The sequence below is a fragment of the Lactuca serriola genome, chromosome 1 (genome assembly GCF_051521515.1).
Source record: "Lactuca serriola cultivar US96UC23 chromosome 1, Lser_US96UC23_V15, whole genome shotgun sequence".
Taxonomy (NCBI): domain Eukaryota; kingdom Viridiplantae; phylum Streptophyta; class Magnoliopsida; order Asterales; family Asteraceae; genus Lactuca; species Lactuca serriola.
The window spans coordinates 142,672,087-142,678,340 of record NC_136408.1 but is presented as its reverse complement, the minus strand read 5'-3'; positions in this window follow the sequence as shown (position 1 = coordinate 142,678,340).

The following is a 6,254-nucleotide window of genomic DNA, read 5'->3' as shown; positions in this document are numbered from 1 at the left end:
TGATTTCTATGCGAGAATTTAGGGTAAGTGGATAATTATTAGACGAACAATCTAGATAATTATTTAGAAAACCTTCATTAGTTACATCGCTATTTGTGAAGTGCATACCGGCTATGTGTAATCTAAATAGGATAGACCTTCGAATAAGTGACCTTATTTCCAAATTCACACAGAATAGGGGTAAGGCAAAATTATCACTGATTCTAAGTCTATAACATCCTAATTACATGTAGCCTTAGTGTATCCACTTAGCAACTATCAACTTAGTAATGAAGATTCCGTTTTAATTCTCAAGTATAAAGTACTTATAGTAACACCAAAATACACCTATAGTATTTTAAATTTATTGTTATGTTCTATTCTTCTCATTGTGGTAGGGTTGGTAAGATTTTAGCATTGTTGCAACCACACACTTAAACTTAGGCACATGCTAGTCAACCCTCGGATAATATAGGCGATCAGGCTATATCTTCCCAGTTTTGACCATATGTCTCTAAGCCCACTTGTGTTGTCCAACAATCGTAATTCTTTTGTACTGTCCTAATGACATTGATTTTAGTATGAATGTAGGATGTATACTTACTTAAATATTTTACTATTTAAAGTATCAACTCTTGGTCAGAGTATTTTTAATCCCGTATGTATTTATAGTTAGTATATCTTTTATGGGTTGATATACTTAATTCACTATGAACAATGCTCTGATACCAATCTGTCGCACCCCAAAACCAAGAACGGCGGAAACGTTCTGGGGCGGAGGACGTCATGTATAATATCAACAACAATGTAAAGTAGTAAACAAGCAACAACATCATCCATTGCATTAATAAAATAATTATTATACAATTGTATTCTGTTAAATTTTGATATACACTAAAGCATAAATCAAAATGAAAGATAAGTCTTGAATAAGCTCCATCTTCCTTTCTCCTTGCATCGGTACCTGTCTATGATGACCTGAGGATACAAGTAATTTTGAAAGCGAGTATCAGCTTTGAAGCTGGTGAGATCATAAGTATTTAGTGTCTTAATTTGTATGTAAGAATTTGTAAGTGTAAGTACTGTAAGAATTTGTAAGTGTATTTGAATTGTAAGCGTTTGAAAAACCCTAGAATCCCTATGATTCCTTCTAGTAAGTGAAGGTGTCTTCTACCAAGACCTAACTGTTCTGTGTGTGTGTCTCTTGTAAGAGTATGTGTTTTCCAAAGTTAAACTATCATTATCCAAAAATATAGTTTGTACATTTATGTTTAAGTGAGGTTATCACTAAAAATATGTACTGGAAAAATTAACGTAGTACTAAACGTAGCTCTAAAAGGACTACTACTGTACTAACTACCTCAAGCCGGATTTTGGGCAAAGGCACTATGTGATAAATTGCACCATACTATCGACTGTAACAACGACATACGAATGGTCGTAATAACGGAATGACGTTTGGCACCCGCAGACCTACAGGTCCGGCTGTAGCTAGCAGCAAGGTGTAGGATTGTCAATCCAGCATAGATCTATACACAAACTCATACTATGGACTGGTTCATCGACATAAGAATGGTCGAAATAAGGTATGACGTTTGGCACCCGCAGACCTGCAGGTCCAGCTGTAGCTAGCAGCAAGGTGTAGGATAGTCAATCCATTATAGAATCTATACGCAAACTCAACGCTCCCCCTTCAAGAGACTCTGACCGCAACTGAAGTCATGAGGTTTTAAGTCATGCTCCGATTAAAATCACAGTAACTAACTTATTCTCGTATATGCAATGTAATGCACTGTAATGTTCTATGTGTGCTAGCTGTAATGTGTGTTCTCTCTATCTAGCAAGTATAGTAATGTAAACGTCTAGTATAGTTGTATATGTTCTCGTCCTAGTATAGATGTATATGTAATGTACAGTAATGTTCTAGAAAGTATTGACTCATGAATGAACTGACTCATTGTATGATATCGCGTTCTAGTAATGGTTCTAGTATCTTCCTGAACTACCCATATGGTAGCTTACTAGTAATCTAAGTAGTACGTATGGACGTGGATGAATACCCTTGCTACCCAAGGGCATAGGATGATTGGAAGGCCCTTTTTATGACTATATATGTACACATGATATATAACAAATCTTTAAACGACTTTCGGACGAATACCCAAAGTCCCACCAGACCACATCTCAATGCGCGAAAAGGAAATAGGGTGGATAGTCTTCCTAAGTCTTTTAAACATTTCTTATATAACTATACATATAGAGGCATGCAATTTATAATATAAAAGCAATAATAAGTTTGCTAAAACATTTGAAACATGAATATTAGTTTAAGGAAAGATCGACTTGATGTCAATCTATAAAACAATTTGAAGGCATAAGTTTGATAAAACAATATAAGTACAAGGAACATTTGTTTGAAACACAGTTGTAAATCAGTTTGAAATAAGATGAACAGAGTAATAAGTACAGTGTAATAAGTAGTTTGAAACGTATAAAATGTTTATAAAATCATTTGAAGGAAACTGTTTGGTAAAACGGCTAATGAGTAGCCAAATCTTTTGAATGCTGTATATTAATCACATGTGATTGATGTAATAAGTAATATAATCCTACTTACTAATCACATGTGATTGACATAATAAGTAGCATGATTCTACTTGTATCCCCCCCATAAAACATTTAAAATAGTTTAAAACATTAGTTCAGGGGTATGAACTCACCTGCAGTATGTGACTGGAATTGAACGGGCTGTTATCGTACGGAAGGATCGGACAAGTGCTTGGTGTCAAGTGATGACTTAGACACACACAATGATCCTATTTACATATGAAGACATATGTATATAAATAATTAGAGATTTAATCACTAACTATACAAGTATAACATTTAAGCGCGAGGACAACACTTTTGGTCAAGTGCTAGGAGGCTAATGGGTTGCAAAAAAGAAGTGCAATGCCCCTAATGGAAGTTTAAGGTCAAAAGACCATATTCATTAGAGTTTACGGCCCAGGGGAGTAAGCTCCTGGCCGTAAACTCTCAAACAAGTCATGAAATGGAGTTTAGAAGTACTACAACCTTAGAGGAGAATTGTTTCAAGGCTAAACAAGTGTTTGGGCACCACATTGACTCCTTTAGGGAGTTTACGGCCCAAAGACCCTTTTCCCTTGGAGTTTACGGCCGTAAACTCCCTTGGGAGGGTTCTTATTGTCCCTTCAAGTCTCTAATATTTCTAGGAACAAGTCTAGGCTTCAATACTTGGATTAAGGAAGATTTATGGCACTAAATGGGACCATTTGATGGAGTTTACGGCCATAGAACTCTTTGGGCCGTAAACTCCCTCACACGTGAGGTCCTAAGAATTTTAACTAGTCCATATCTCATCTAGGTACTTGCCCTAAAAGTCTCTTGGCCTAAGGAAGTGTCTAGGGTGCTCTTTGACCCCTTTTATGGGAGTTTACGGCCCAAGAACCACTCTTGGCCGTAAACTCTTCAATACATGTGCTTTTCTTAAGTTTTCTAGGTTCTAAACATTTAGGAGTACTTGCCAAAATAAGGTCTAAGCCTTAGGGATAGTTTGAAGGCATTTTGGAACCTAAAACATGGAGTTTACGGCCCAAGGAGCTTCTTGGCCGTAAACTCCCTTATAGAAATGATTTATAAGGGTTTTGTTGGTACTAGGCATGAGTATAAGGCTTCTAGGTTTTTGTTTAAGGCCTAAGGAAACATTAGGCACTCATTTGTGCCATCACTTGGAGTTTACGGCCCAAGAGATGGTTCTTGGCCGTAAACTCCATTTAAGGGATGATTTTGATGTAGTTAGGTGTCCAAATTAGCTACAAGTCTTAGAGGATAATTGTCTTAAAGCCTTAGCGGAGTTTAGAGCACATTTAGGCCCTAGAAAATGGTGTTTACGGTCCAAGAAACCCTTGGGCCGTAAACTCCAAAACCCAAGTGTTCTTGGATGATTTCTAGCCTCAAATGTTCATACTTAAGGTCCTTAGTTAGATGCCTAACACGGAAATGGGACTAGGTGGCCTTTAGGCTTTGATTTGGAGTTTACTCCCCAAGAACGTTCTTGGGCGGTAAACTCCCGGATCTTGTGTTTTGGACATGTAAACAGTGTTATAAAGCATATAACAAGTATTAAAACACATTTAGGGAAGTAGACTCACAATCTGGGATGAAAACCCGAAGATCCGTGAGAGAGTATTTGGCTTTTCTCTAATTGGAAATCAAATAATGAACCAATTTGGTTCAGAATTCTATTTATAGTCCTGAGATTTTTGGCAGAAAATATTTCTATTCTCGGAATGGATTCTTATGACCTAGAGAAATGGAATTACAGTGTTGCACAAAATCCTAGTGCAACCACTCTCCTAATAACTCCTTAGGTGTAAAACCCTAAAACTGCCAAACTTATTCCATAAGTCTGAAATTTTACTGTAGTTGCTCTACTACTATTGGATTGAAGTGGTTTGATTAGAGTGGAAAATTTCGGGTTGTCACATTACAGTAGTGGGAATTTCAGGTTGCACTAGACTGGGACCGATGTCCTCTTGGATTCTTTTCTTGTATGCCTCCTTGGACATGTTGGCAATGTTTGCCATCTTGTTTTTCAGCTCGTCTTCGGGTTCTCTACTTTCCTCGGTTTCTGATTCGAAATCGGATTCTTGAGGATTAGGATTTTTCTCAAAGCTTTCAACCTTGCTTTCATCTTTTGAGGAATTCCTCGGTCCACCTACGTTCTTGCCTTTCTTCTTTCCAAAAACTGATTTAAGATCTTTGAAAGGTGATTTCTTTGGTGGTTGGGTTTCTCCTACGTTCTTATCCGTCTTTTTACGAAGGGCTGACCATGGATCTTCAAGCGGTGGTATCAAAGGTGTGTTGGATCCACAGGTCATGTAGTACTACAACAAAAACAAAAATAAAAACATAAAATTAAACAAAAATTATATAAAATTGTCTATTGATTGTTCACCACAACGTGGTAGGGAGTACCACCTCGTGTTGTCACAACAAAAACGAAAGAAAGATACAAAATTACTATGCTCACATTGTGAGTTTAGTTATTCAGAAAAATTAACTAATACTAAAAATTAACTTTTTGCAGGTTGTAACCCCACAAAAAGGATCGACTAACTAAAGCAATTAAACCAAAACTAAACTAGCCGTTCCCTGGAAGCGGCGCCAAAACTTGATGTCGAAATATTACTACACCTAATTTTACCTACAATCTAACTACCTATTCAACTAAAGGCAGTGTTCCTTTTCGCAAATAGTATATCACAGACAGTTGGGTATCGAACACAGGGAACGGTTTTAATTAACTAATCTAACTACTAAGAATTAATCTAAAACAAGTAAAAGTTAATTGGGTTTTTATCTGATTTTACAAGTTCAGAAAAACTTAAGCACTTAACTATCAAATTCAATCAATTACAAAAAACACTTCTGTTTAGTTTGAATCCACTTTTCCTCCATGGTTAGCTACTAATTATGGATTATTAACGTTGGTCACCAAATATTATATTATTAGTAATTTGAGTCCAAATTTACTAATGTTCACTAATTCATGTAAAACTATGTATGGTCGCACACAATCAACACAGAATCAGTTATGAATTATGAAATTGGCTATGTAAGATTTATTAAACAAACACAATTATGATCATAATTTATATTCTCCAACACAACTAAGTATAATTACTTCAATTATTTATCTAAGATTGGGTCGATCCTAGCTCTAGTAATTCAATGGTCACTAAATCACTACATGTCAAGCTCATGTAATTTAATAGTCACTAAGCTACATACAACATGAATTCAAGCAATTTAAGTATCAAATATTAGCATGCTAGGTATTAACAATCAAACATAAGCACACAACCAACTAGTAAAAATTCATAATTAATAAACTAATCCATGAAGTTGAAGCTTCATCTAGCTAAACAGAAGCAACTAGATTCAGCTATTCATGGCTAAAATCTCACACTCAAATTCAATGAATAAAGACATAATTGAATATACCAAACTAAAGTGATGATTATAGTCTTCAATCTCTAAATCTTCAATAAATTCTCCTTCCTTCAATGCTTGGACTTGGTTTTTTTGACTAAACTTCCTCCAGAAATCGTTCTTTAAACCGTCAAAGACTATAAAAGAACTCCTTGAATCCTGAAAGTGAACAAATTTATCTGTTTTGGGAATTATTATAATTCACGACGTGAACATGGATTTCACGGCGTGATGTAAGATGAATCCTTACCAGGCAAGGA